The sequence below is a fragment of the Balaenoptera musculus genome, chromosome 20, assembly GCF_009873245.2.
Source record: "Balaenoptera musculus isolate JJ_BM4_2016_0621 chromosome 20, mBalMus1.pri.v3, whole genome shotgun sequence".
In the NCBI taxonomy this organism is placed as follows: Eukaryota; Metazoa; Chordata; class Mammalia; order Artiodactyla; family Balaenopteridae; genus Balaenoptera; species Balaenoptera musculus.
In genome coordinates this window covers 8,438,791-8,452,907 of record NC_045804.1, presented here as the reverse complement: position 1 = coordinate 8,452,907, position 14,117 = coordinate 8,438,791, and the positions used below count along the sequence as shown (strand labels likewise).

At 51.9% G+C, this 14,117-nt stretch overlaps 1 protein-coding gene across 2 annotated transcripts in view; it reads right to left on the bottom strand.

Moving 5' to 3' along the window:
- MGAT5B (alpha-1,6-mannosylglycoprotein 6-beta-N-acetylglucosaminyltransferase B) overlaps nucleotides 1–14,117 on the bottom strand; it is a 67,747-nt gene that overhangs the window by 25,268 nt on the left and 28,362 nt on the right. The window lies entirely within an intron of this gene.

Here is a 14,117-nt window from a genome sequence, read left to right as displayed (position 1 = left end):
CGTCCAGTCAGATGGAGCATCGTTTTTGTCCTGGGCTATAAAGCTCCGGGTTTAGGACAGACCCTGGTCCCCCTCCCCACTTCCTCCACTCAACTGAGAACCGCAAATAGAAAGACAAAGTGATGATTCCTCTTGCAGAAGTGAGGAAGGGGGTGGCTGCTCTTCCCTCATGGAATCTGGGTCTGAGAAAACTAAGACGATTCTGAAAATATAAACCGTAGGTGGGTCTAGTTGCTGCTACCTGCACCAGTCACATGCTTGATTTTCCCACACTGCCTTTCCGGCTGGTTACCAGGCAACATGTTGTCCCTCTGTGGCCATGGGTGGTGCCAACAAAGTCATGGGGGCTTCCTTTGGTTGCCTCAACCCTGACGACACCCCTGGCCCCAGCCCCAGACCCCAGGGCCACTGAGAGGTCAGATGAGCAAGTCACAGCCCTCTCCTGGGAAAATGACCCCACACTGACTTCCTAGAGCCTGTGTCGTCTTCCTTACCTTCATGGCTACCATTTTGAACACAGGCACCATTCTACGTGCTTTCAACTCATCAATTCTTCAATTCCTTTCATCTGGGCAACTACCCTATGAGATCAGACCCATTCCCATCCTGCTCCCCTCTTTACAGATTAGGAAACAGAGAGGTTTAGTCATTTACCCAGGATCATATAGCCAGGAAGGCGTGGAGCTGGGATTGGAACCCAGGCAGTGGGCTCCAGCGCCCACACTCCTACCCACTGAGCTCTCCTTCCTCCCCAGGGCCACCGGGCATCAGACAGCACAATGGTAGGTCACTGGACCACAGTGACATCCTGAAATTGGAGCCCCAGGCTGCCAGCAGAGATTGGGCCCCAGTCCCAGTTTTGTTGCTAACTTTGGAGGGGCCATAAGCCTCTAGGGATTTCATTTTTCTCATCAGCAAAAGACAAATAAAAATGCCTACCTCACAGGGTTCCTGGTAGGATCAAGTGGGGCAAGGAGAGTGAAAGTTCCATTGATTATTATTACTTTAGTCATAAGGTTCACCTTCTGAATTTCCGAGTCTGGCAACTCCTTACCCCATCCCCACCCCCAACACACACACCCCTCACTTAAGGTCCCGGTCATTTTTCAGCTAGAATCTTGAGATAATTTCCTCTCCATTCTGCCTCCCTCCTGTCTTGCCTGACTCTTTTCTAGAGAGATCTTTCCACAATGTCCACCTGGTCAGTCATCCCTGGCTCCATCTGATCCTCTCCAGAGACTTCTCACCTCCTGCTCCTGGACTCAAACCTTGCCTCCTCCTCCAGGAAGCCCTCCTTGGACCTGTGGTCAGAGTGAGACGCCCTTCTCCCTCGATCCCCCTGCCCCAGCATCCCACTCCCCTCCCTACCATCCCTCTGCACTGCCCTGAGTCACCTCCTCACAACCGGGACCCCTCCAGGGCAGGGCCAGGTTATCTTTGAAAGCCCAGAGCTGGGACAGGATCTGACCCAATAAGTATTGTGTTCATGAACGAATTAACAAGGTAATGAACCAGGTGTACCTGCCCTCCCCCTACCCCCGGAAGAACTGGTTTAAAGGTTGAAAATATGGTCAAGAAAAGCATGTTAGGAGAGAGGGGGTGGGTGAGTGAGAGGGGCCCAGGGCTGATGGGCGTCACCGAGGGTTATTAGCTGAGTAGCCTCCTGGTCTGGACTGGACACAAGTGGCCCCACGGGTCCCAAAAGGACATCACAGCAGGAAGAAGAGGAGGAGAGACAAATTGGTCCAGAGACGGCAGGTCCCCTTCCCAGGAGGAGTTAACAAGGAGGCCCACGGTCCCCCCAGCCCTAGAAAACAAAGATTTTCAATTTACGGTGACTGCACTGGAAATGTATCTGAAGCTTCCTCATTACTCTTGTCACAAGGAATCTGAGCTCCTCCCGAGGAAAGCAGAGAGGGTCAGCCGAGGGGAGAGGGGGTTGTGGTTTTATCACTTGTAATTTAAGTTCACTTTTATGGGCAATTTTACTCTAAGTGGTTGGTTGGAGCAGTGACATGAATTGAAAAACGCTGTCTCCTGACAACCTTCAGACAAAGGTGCCCAGGGAGGCTCAGCTGTACAATTCCACCTTCCGTGCTGACTCCTCAAAAGGCCCCTGTCCAGACATCTTCCTAATTCCAATGTCAAGTTCACTTCTCTTCCGACTCTTAGCCCAGGGCTGTGTCGGGAGGGGCTCACAGAGCCTCCCCACCCCCCTGGCCCTGGTGAGAGGGGCACAAGCAGCCTCTCAGCATGAGGGGACTTCAGATGCACCCACTTAGCCTCCCCTGCCCGCCCACTACCACCCCCAACGCTTGGGAAGTTTCCGTGCAATTGCCAAATTGGGTGGTTGGAATGAATTTCCAAATGTCCCCAGGCCACCTGAGTGGGAGTCTAAATACAGATGAAGGGGGTGTGGGAAGGGGTGATCTAGGGAAAAAGAGCCTTTCTACAGGTCACCTGGTCATCTGGTCCTGGTGCCCAACCCAGATTAATCCACCCTTGAAAGCCAACCTGTCAGGGGCAGTGGGGGATGGGGACCGTTTCAGTTTGGGAAGAGGAAAAGGCTCTGGAGACGGATGGTGGGGATGGTTGTACAACCATGTGAACGTACCTAGCGTCACTGAACCGCACACGGTTAAGATGGTAAATTTTACATTGTATGTACTTTACTACAATTTTTTTTAAAGAGCCAAAACCACACTGTCCACACTCACGGTGTCCGTGCCCAGACGCACAAGTGCACGCCCAGCTCTCTGTCTCCCAAAGGCACCCATGTCCCCATCTTCTCCAGGGCCCCCCACAATGTAGGGGCTCAACAAATAGCCAGAGCAGGATGACTGTTACTCTTTGCTAAAAGATCAAAAGGTGAATGGGTAAATGGGACAAGGCAGAGAAAAAATATAATCTACGCCCAAAAGAAAAAAAAAAAAAAAACCTCAGCTAGGAATCAAAATGCTGAGTTCTACACGGTGAAGAGCATCCCTGGGCGTCAGCTCCAGCACAAACTTGCTGGGTGACCTTGCACAGACACAGAATCGCTCTGGTATCCACCTCCACTCCCATTCCATGACACATGGACAAATCTCCACGGTTCTAGGCTAAAAATTCTCCGGTTTTATTTCTCCCTGTGCCTTTGGTCTGTGGCTAGAAATAATCTCTCCAGGTAGTGCTCAAATTCTGGAACAAACTATTCTCTCTCCCTCTCTGTCTTCTCTGTGTGGGATGGACCTAATTAAAAAGAATCCTTACCAAGCGCTCAAAGATCTTTGCCTCCAGGCGCTAAGTGCCCATGGGGAACTTCAGCTTCCCTGGATCCATCTCATTACTGGGAGCACCCCGCCTGGGCAGCCCAGGACCTTTGTCTCCTCTGGGGCCTGCTAACCCTCTGACCCCGTCCGGTGCCCACCCCCTGAGCACTAAGGCACTGCCCCCGTCTCTCTCTCACGGCCATTGTTAGAGCGGCTGCCACCCCTTCCCCAGAGCGTGAGGACCACAGAGAAATAAACCCAGAAAGTTAACTGGGCTTCTAACGAGCTGCTTTAGCAGGTAGGTTAGGATCACTAACAAGGAAGGAATTAAATTCTCCTGCAGGGTTTCCTTCTCTTGCCCAGCGTGAGCTGACCTTCCTGAGCCAACGAAAGCAGCCTTACGAAGCCCTCACGATGGGCTCACCCGCAGCTTCCGTCTCCCGAAAAGGCAGGTGTCCCAGTGCCCTCGGAGGGTCAGGGATCACAGCTAAAGAGAACGGTCAGGTCCCCAGTGGAGTCAGGGCTCAGAGGAAAAGGGAGTTCAAAGGAAAAGCCACTGCTTAGCCAAAGCCCAAAGCAAACCCAGGCAGGAGGATTCGGACATGGAACTGGGCGGCCCGCATCGGGTCTGTGGTCCAAAGCCGACACTTTCTTCCCCCGCGCTCCCTCCTAGTAAGCAAACTCGGGGCTAAAGATATGGCTGCTGCTCCCAGGAGAGCTGGATGAAACGACAGACTCATTCTTCCAGCTCGCTGGGGGCCGCCGGGGCAGGGAACACATCCCTCTGGCTGTCCCCTGCCTCCTTCCCCCTTTTCTGTAACAATGCACGTGAATGCTGAGCACGAACCAAGGCTTCTCTCATCCAAGCCAGGATTTCAGCGAAGGTGCATCTCAGGCCCGGGTGCAGGTTAGGGTCACCGAAGCCCGTGTTGGCTCTTGATGGCCAGGTCGGTCCCAGAGGTGCCACCTTTTCGCTCTAGGGTGGGGCCTGCCACTGGGATGTTAGTTTTCAGTTTTTCCGGGGATTCTCAGGTCCTAGGGGCTCTCGCTGTTCTATCCAGCTCCACAAACCTTTGTGAGGAACCAACCCGTGGAGGAAACAAAGATGGGTGAGACTCTGCTCTCAATCCCACTGGAACAAGCCCTGTGGGGGACTTGGGTTAAAGGAAACACACAGCCCTGGAGTGCCGCCACGAACCGTAGGGTAATCTGGGTCCGTTCCAGAACAGCCGAGGAAAGAAGAGTCTGGTTCCCAAGATAAATCCTCTCTTGACCAGAGCCCTTTTATGATTTCAGGGAAGTCAGAAGGAGTGCTAGGGGTTATTTGTACCATCCTATGCTTCTGCCAGCTTCACTAGGAATAAAAGGAGTCCCAGGCCGGCCCTGCCCCTGCTCTGAGCCCAGAGCAATGGAGTTTTATCCTTCCTGTGGGGGGCACTTCAGTCTCCAGGAAGTTCCTCCCACTGTCTGCCTTCCTCCTCTCCAGCCGCCATGGGACAAGATCTCCTCTTGCTCAGGACCCCACCTCTGTTCACAAGAACCCATGGCTCCTGAGATTTGAAGATGTACTGATGCATCCCTCCCGCCGCCCCCCGGAAGGAATCCCACCTCCTTACCCTGCCTTCAAAAGCCTTCAGAAGCCAGCCCTCCTCTTCATTTCTTCTCTGACTCCCCCCAAGTTCTCCCCACCCCACTTCGGTTGCATGGACCTTTCCTGAGGGCCTGTGATTTCTTTTAAATCACTCTTCCTTTGCAACCTCCCAGCCCCAATGTGGACCAGGCCAGAGCTGGAAAAGGTGCCTAGGCCACTACATCCGTGAGGTCACACTTACGGGCCAAGGTCAAGGCTTAGGGGCCTTGATTTGCAAGAGACAGACTCCCACTCTTTGTGGCTCAGAGCAGCATGGAGCGGGAGGTGCAGGGAATCATCCCTCCTGGATCCCGGGGAAGGATGAAGGTCAGGGACCAGCGAGGCTCTGGGCCCCCAGCAGCAGAGGCCCTCATCTTCCTCGGTGTTCAGCTACACCGAACATGATCCTGCTACGCGGATTTAAATGCCTCCTTGGAACCCAAGGAGGAAGAAGGCAAAAGAAGGGAGAGGCGGGAATTCCCTGGCGGTCCAGTGGTTAGGACTTCACGCTTCCATTGCAGGAGGCACGGGTTCGATCCCTGGCTGGGGAACTAAGATCCTGCAAGCCACGTGGCACAGCCAAACAAACAAACAAACAAACCAGAAGGGAGAGGGGATGCAGTGTTTTAGTGTAAATTAGTCATTTGCCTCTCATGCCTCCTCTGGGAATAGGTGGGGGAGAAAGAACCACTGAGTACAGGGTCTGCTAAGTGCCAAGCAGATGCTGGATGCGGCTCTGCCTCCCCTGTTCTAATTGAACAATAAAATATTTCGAGCATCCAGAAAGTTACAGAAAATAATACAATGATATAATGAATACCTGTGCTCCCACTTCCCAGCCTTGTCAAGTCATAAGATTTTGCCATATTTGGTTCAAACCTCTTTGCTAAGGGCTAACACATCACAAATCCAGGGCGGCCTACAGGGTGTTCTGGTCTCGTCCACTCTCCTCACACCTCCCGCCCCCTCCACCTCACTCCCAGCAGATGTTCATCCCTCCTACATCGAAGATAAAATAAAAAGCATCAGTGGGCATGCTCCAAGCCCTGCCTCCATCCCTGTAGCCCCATCGGTACCCCCACCACATCCTGCCCTCTTCTCCTTCCTCCTGGGGGCCATCCTCTCGGGCCACCATGCATGATACTATCTTCCCTCACGTGGCTTCAACTCCTCCTTTTTCTGGTTCCTTCACACCAGCATTTAAACACGCTTACAACTCTCCCATCTTGAAAAATAAACATGCAAACCTCTGTTATGGGTTGAATTGTATTCTCCCCAAAAGATGTTAAAGTCCTAACCCCAGTATCTGGGATGTGACTCATTTGGAAATGGTTTTTGCAGATGGTCAAGTTAAGGTGAGGTCATTAGTGCCCTCACAAGAAGGGGAAATTGGACACAGAGACAGACACAATAGAAGACCCTGGGAGAAGACAGACATCTACAAGCTGAGGAAAGCCTGAGGCTCCCAGCATCTAGAAGAGGCATGGAACAGTCTTCCACCAGCCTCAGGAGGAACCAACCCTGCCGACACCTTGATTTCGGACTTCTGGCCTCCAGAACTGGAAGACAATAATCCCCCAGTTTGTGGTGCTTTGTTTCAGCAGCCCCAAGAAACTCACACACCATCTACGGCTCCACTGTCCCCCCACTTCTCTTTCTCTCTCCTCCCGCTCACAGCTGAACTCCTTGGAGAAGAACCTAACTCGCTGCTGGTTTCCGCAGCAGCCCCCTCATTCCACAACCCACAGATTTCTGGCTTCTGTCCCCACAAATCAACCAAAATGGCTCTTTCTAGGGTCAACAGTGACGCCCATGTGACCAAATGCTTTGGACATTTTTCAGTCTCCTTCTTAGTTCTTGTGAGCATGTGACATCATTGGCCACACCCTCCTTCTAGAAGCATCTTCTCCATGGGTGCCCACTCCTTCTCAGTCCCCTCTGCCAGCACCTCTCTCCCCAAGAAGCCTTTCAGTGTTGCTGTTTCTTAAGGCTTTGCTCTCAGGCCTTTTCCCCTATCACTTGGCAATTTTACTCATGCTTGTGTTCAGTTACCAGCGGCTGCCGAGACGCTGTCTCCATTCTGAGCCCCCGCGGCCCATCACTCAGCTGCCTCCACGTGGGCACCTCTAATTCAACGTGTCTAAACCCAAATTCAAGGTCTTCCCCGTGTGCCCCCCCAAATCAGTGCTTTTCTCTTCTCTCCCCTCCCCCCACTCCAGAGAATAGCAGCACCATCCCCCCAGTGGCTGCCTTAAGCTGGCTAGGTCAGGCCAGTTTGAGCCAGTCACAGACAGATCTGAATGGGTTCAAACCCTGAGGCCTGCCTGGACTGGCTCTTCAGAGGGTTTACTGGCTGCAGCTTGGTCAAGCTGGGCTGAGCACGAGGGACAGGATGTGGTCCCTGCCTTGGTCATTCTCCGGGGACCCTCCCCAGTATGTCCCTTGAACAAACACTGAAAAGACAAAAAGGCCAGGAGACCGATTTCCACAGGGGCCGGGGCCGAGCTTCCCCTCCTCGTCCTCCTTATTTAAACATTCTCTTCTCAAACTTTCATTATTTCCCAGTTAAGGCAACTAATTTTCTCCTAAACCCAATTGCACTCATGGAGGGAGGAGGAGCTTGGTAATCTCTCCTCATGCCAATGTACTATTAATGATGCTTGAAATTATGCAAATAAAATGGATGAGCACAGCCGATTCTGGGCAGGCAGGAAGGGAAAGGCTTCACTTTAGGATGCCCACCGTGGATCCGGGCACCCGTGACGATGTCTCAGATGCAGCTGACGGGGGCTCTGGCTTCATCTCTCCTCCCGCCTCACGCGCAGGGCACGGGCGAGACTGTCCGACATGCCCGAGCTGCAGTCTGATCAGGGCCCATTGTCCCTGCACGCCACCGCTCTCACCCCGGAAACAACTTGCAGCAGCAAAGCCAGATGTAGATTCTGTGCATTGCCCCAAACATCACTCCAGTGAGTCGGTTAATTAAAACACCAAAACACGAGGAGCAGAGAAAAGAGGCTCATCCGTCCAGCCTCGTTGTTGAGTCAGTGGCCAAGACATCTGCCGTGAACATCTGTGAATGAACTACAACAAATGTACAGGCGGCGTCTTTGTCCTGCTGTCTTCCCCACGCGGGGCATTTTGCCAGCCCAGGGAGATGTTCTATGGCAGGAGCCAAGCTGCGACTCTCAGAATTCGGATTATCTTCACATCCCGTTGACCTGTTTTCACGTTACCCTGGTGCCACCTGCGTGGAACAGCTTCACAAGGCTGGGAGAGGGGGCCCCCGTATGATCCCACCTCCCGCAGAACCCATGGCAGTGCCATGCCTGTATTCAATGGCATCTCTGCCCACAACCCCTTTCTAGGCTCAAATGGTCACCATCTTGTTATGGGTTGCATTGTGCACCCCCCGCCCATCATATTTTGGAGTCCTAACCCCCAAAACCTCAGAATGTGACCTTATTTGGAGGTAGAGCTTTTACAAAGGTGACCAAGTTGAAATAAGGTCATTAGTGTAGGTCCTGATCTGATATGACTGGTGTCCTTATAAGAAGGGGAAAATTGGACCCAGACACATACACAGAGAGAATGCCATGTGCAGATAAAGGCAAAGATAGAGGTGATGCTTCCACAAGCCAACCAACGCCAAAGATCACCAACAACCGCCAGAAGCTACGGGAGAGGCCTGAGACAGATCCTCCTTCACACCCTCGGAACCAACCAACCCTGCCAACACCTTGATCTCGGCCTCCAGAACTAGGAGACAATACACTTCTGTTGTTTAAACCCCCCCAGTCTGTGGTACTTTGTTATGGCAACTTTAGCAAACTAAATCACATCTGTGTTTTAATCTCCACTCAAGGAAAGGCTTGCATTTATGCAGCGTCCGGGTGGTCCCAGCAAAGAATCAGTTTGAGGAGCTCATAGCCCCAGCCGACAGCTGTCACCAGGAAAAAGTACATCCAGGAAAGGGCGTGGCATGAAGTACATTCCAGGGCAGAGGTTCGCACGGATGTCCTGGGCGGGCTGCGAGAGGCCCCGCTACCTGGGCCACCTCCAAGGAGTGCCTGCCTGGCCTGTCCCTCCACTTGACCCCGACCCTGCAACCAAGGGTAACATTGGCGCTTCTGAGTGTGCAAATGCAGGCTCGGGAGGAATCCACACATCTTTAAGGCACTGAGCCCTCACCCCAGGCCCTAATCCTGCTCCTGGGGCCCGTGCACACATTCTGCAATGTCCTAACCCCACAGCTATCCTGCTACCCAGACTGGGCGGGGGCGGGGGGGGGGGGCGGGCGTTGAAAAGCCACAGCCTCAACTTTTCTACTTCCCAACGGTCACTGCTCATTAGATCATAGATTGCCTGGGGGAGCTTTGAAGACTTGATACCAGGCGCCACCCCAGATCAATTAAATCAGAGACGCCAAGAGTGGGGCCCAAAGGTCGGTATATTTCTAAGGCGGTTTGGCTACAGCCAGGGTTAAGAATTCCCACCTGAAACGAATTTCAACACAGCGGGTGCTGTTAATTTTATAGATATAAGTGTGTTATGTCTCCTGGGGAAGGTGGTTTTCTTTTTTTAAATTTTTATTCGTTTAGTTGTTTTAAATTGTACCTGCTAACAGATTTAGAAAGAGCCTTCCTGAGACTGTTTCCTGAGGTGGCTGAGTTGTTTACACAGTTCTGCCCTGTCTGAGCAAGAGTCTTTGCTTGCACCTACACCCCACAGGGAGCCAAGGGCAGAGCTGTCTGGGCACAGCCTTGGGCCTGCCCCTTTAACACACTGCAAAGCGGAGGTGGGGCGACCTCTCCCTAGAGCCCCTGCTTCTGGGAATTTCAGATCCGTACAGGCTTGGCAGGAAGTGACACACTGGTGGAAAGATATGGATTCTCTGTGGGGTGTGTGTGTGCGTGTGTGCATTGGGGGTGTGCCTGTGTGCATGTGTGTGCATGAGTGTGCCATGGGCTGCATGTCATGCACAGGGGTATGTGCATGTCCATGTGCAAGGGTGTGTGTTTGCGTGTGTGTGGAGGCGTGCACCTGTGTGCAGGGGTGTGCATGTGTGTGCATGCATGGGGTGTGCATATACAAGGGTGTGCATGTGTGGTTGTGCACAGGGGCGTGCATGCACGCATGTCGGTGCATGTGTGGAGTGAAAGAAATGGCAGCAGGGGCATATTTCAGATTCTGGCACTTTTCACCAGGGTCTCACTTTCAGGGTCTCCCAAGTGCAGTGACCCCCATCTTCACTGCTCTGGCCCTACGATGGGCAAAAGCAACCTCACTGACCACAGGCTCAGCTCCAGCCGGGCCCAGAGTGGCCAGAGGAAGAGGAAGTACTCTGGGCAGGTAAGGACTCAGGGTCCAGGTTGGAAGAGGAGACGCCCCAGCACGGGCTGAGAAGCAGAACAACTGAGTTAAATTCCTGCCTCTTAGGGAGACTTGTCATAACCTGCTCTCTCACGGAAGGACGGTTCTCTAAGTGTGATGTTGGGCTGTCACAAATGCATGGGAGCCTTCCCATTCCCTGAGGGAGCAGTAAAGGAAGGAAGTTCTCACCTCTCTGGCCCCAGAAGATGCACGGTCAGAAGGGAGGAATCCAGCTCAGGGCTGTTTGATAAACGTGAATTCATCTAACCCTTGAGGTGGAGCTGGGTCCGTGGTGTAGACAGAAGGATGCTTCACACTGACAGAGGACTTGTGTGTGGCAGAGCCTGGGATGAGGGCTCTGGACAGTCCCCACCCCCAGGATTCTTCCCACTGCATCTTGGGGTCTCTGGTGACCCAGGGGACAAGGGTCCCCGACCCTTGCCTGCTGTTCTGCCTGAGGCAGGTCTGGCTTCTCACAGCACTGGCTGTGCCATCCTAAGTTGCCTAAGACTTCTTTGGCTTCCCACACCTCGGGTCCCTTTTCTCCTCCCTCCTCCTCCCCCACCACCACCCCATCTGAGTTTCCCGTAGGAAGCTTTGAGGCCAGGGCGAGACACCTCTTTTCATTATTTGCAAATGTTAGCTGCCTCTGCAGTGTTCTGCTCCACACACAGTGTGGACACCTCTCCTGAGCTCTCTGTTCGGGGGGAGCAGGGGCGGGCACAGCTCAGCGAGCAGCAGCGCGTGCTGGTGGGCAGCAAGAGGGCACACCGCTCCCAAGTGGCCCGCACAATGGGAACAGCTTGTCTGACAACAAAATGCCACAGGGTGAGAGCCAGCCTGAGGGACGTGCCGGTTCCCTCTCCCAGCACCGGGTAGCTAGTTTGACGGTTCAGCACCGGCATACGGGGACAGCTCCCAGCCTAGTTCCTTCCCACTCTGGTGACATTCAAACAGATGGGGCAGAGGTGCTATTTCAAGGTGGCATCTCCTCCCCCAGAACCTGCTGCCCCCCCAGCTGGGATGGGCTTCGCAACACTGCCACAACCATGCAGCCCCTTCGTCAGTCCCTGTCGCCTTCTCCCCCCTTCAAAGCGGACCCTCTTCCACATCCACACTTACATGTTCCGTTCCCCTCTGAAGACACTTTCCGTCTTTACTAGGCCTACTGGAGACAAGCGCATCAACTTAAAAGGATGACTCCAGAGGGGTGAATTTCAAGCCATGGGGATGTAAACCTTCAAAGCACACCCCAGTCTCAGCCTCCTTCTCCCCCTACTCTGTCTCCGACTGAGGTCACAAGAAGTTCTACCTGAGTCACTGGCAGACTTTAAGCCGCAGGGGAAAACTGCAGAGGCTGATTAGCTGCCCGAGGCCAGTGCTGCCTGGGCCCTGTCGACCTAGGATTGTCGATGGCTCTGTCCCCATCGGCATCCTCCTCTCTCCAACACTTCCACGCTACACAGCATCAGCACTCGTGGTCGGGACAAAATGCCAATCAGAAAAAGAGAACGACTTCTAGAACAAACAGACCATCCAGCTGGTGGGAGGGCTCTGGAGAGGAATCACATTCTAGCTTGAAAAACCACCTGAGAGTAAGTTAACGGGCTGATGGAGAAAAGTTCATTTGCAGGCAAACAACTCAGAGGCCTTCCTTAGTTATGCCCTGGCACAAAGTTAAGACAATCTTATCCCAATGCCAGTGAAAGGAATAGGAATTCACCAAGCACAAAATCGCAGGCCGTAAAGAAAATACTTGATAACTTTGATTACATTAAAATTAAGACCTTCTGTTCCTTAAAACAAAAGACCATAAAGAAATTACAAAGACAAGCCACAAATTAGCCTTAGAAGATTTTAAAACACATATAACATACACAGGATTTATACCCATCATATATAAAGAACTCCTCCAACTCAATATGGAAAAGATAAACAACACGGCAGAAAAGTGAGCAAATGACATGAAGTGGCATTTCATCAAGAGGAAAGAAGGAGGGCCAAAAATATAACAAACTGCTCAGCCTCATCAGTTGCCAGGGAATACAAGTTAAGACCATAACAAGATATTCTACCACTCCACACCCCTGATGAGAAAGTCCGATACCACTAAATGCGGGTAAGAATGTATCCCACTGGGAACCTACACACGGTAGGACTGGACTGGTACAGTCACTTAGGAAAACAGTCGGCATTTTCTTGTCAAGCTGAATTTTCAGACACCCTAAGTCCCAGCAACTGTACACCAAAGTCTATACCAAAGAAAAAACTCAGTCTATACCCAAGAGAAACTCTGACCCAGGGACACTAGGTGACATGTACAAAATGTCCACCACAGCATCATTCAAAATAACTTGTAAAGGACTCCCCTGGTGGTGCAGTGGTTCAGAATCCGCCTGCCAATGCAGGGGACACGGGTTTGATCCCTGGTCTGGGAAGATCCCACATGAAGCGGAGCAACTAAGCCCATGCGCCACAACTACTGAGCCTGCGCTCTAGAGACCGCATGCTGCAACTACTGAGCCCATGTGCTGCAGCTACTGAAGCCCACATGCCTAGAGCCTGTGTTCCGCAACAAGAGAAGCCACCATAGTGAGAAGTCCACGCACCACAATGAAGAGTAGCCCCCACTCGCCACAACTAGAGAAAGACCGCACAACAAAAGACCCAATGCAGCCAAAAAAATAAATAAAATTAAAAAAAATAATAACTTGTAAAAACAGGGGAAAATGTCCACACAGGAAAAAGTGATAAATAATTATGGTACATTCGCACAATGGAATATCATACAGCACTGAACATGAATGAAATAGAGCTACAGGCAGCAATGTGGAGAAATCTTTAAAACCTAATAATGGGTGGAGAAAACAAGTCTTAAAGGCTACAGACAGCAGATGTCATTTTTACAGAGCTCAAACCAAACGAAAATAAAACTAAACAATATATTGTTTAATGATACATGAATTTGTAAAAAAAAAAAAAACTAGTTTTTTTTTAAAAAAGCAAAAGAGGGACTTCCCTGGCTGTCCAGTGGTTAGGACTCCGAGCTTCCACCGCGAGGGGCAGGGGTTTGATCCCTGGTCAGGGAACTGAGATCCCACATGCCTCACGGCCAGCCAAAATAAATAAATAAATAAATAAATAATAAAAAGCAAAAGAATGATAAACACAAAATCCAAGTTCCAGGTTTCCTCCAGGGCCGGGGCAGGGGGGTGGGGGGCGGCGGGCACGACAGAGGGATGGGCAAGAGGAGTCCCCAGGCGAACATGAGAGCCCTGGTAATATTCTCACTCTAAAGGTGAATGGCAGAATCATGGGCGATCACTCCAATCTTGTACTTCATGACATACGGTACATATATTTTTGTATGTATCAAATATCATAGAATAAGTATTAATAAATAAAAGAAGAAAAATCTTACATATTTCTACAACCCACAGATACAGTGGTTAAAATAAACCCCATCATACACACACACACACACACACACACACACAAAATCCTACCCAGTCTAATCACTAGTCTCCCACCTCCAACAATATCAGAGGGACCCTGGAAAGCAAGCACTGGAAGGGGTAGGCATCACTGGCCCACCTCACCACCCTCCAGGTCTTCCTGGCCCCCAACCCCCAGAACAGGCCCAGGAAGGAGCCCCGTTCCAGAAGGGGACTCCTGAGGCTGCACCAAGTCCACCAGGACAGCAGGCAGAGGGGACCCCATCTGCATGACACGGCTCAACTCCACAAGTCAGTATTGGCCAGTCCCTGAGCACAGACACTAGGACCCCTGTCAGCCCCGAGATGGGGAACAGGACCCTGTTTGAACAGCACTATGCAAATACACGCCCTTGGTGCATCCCCCAA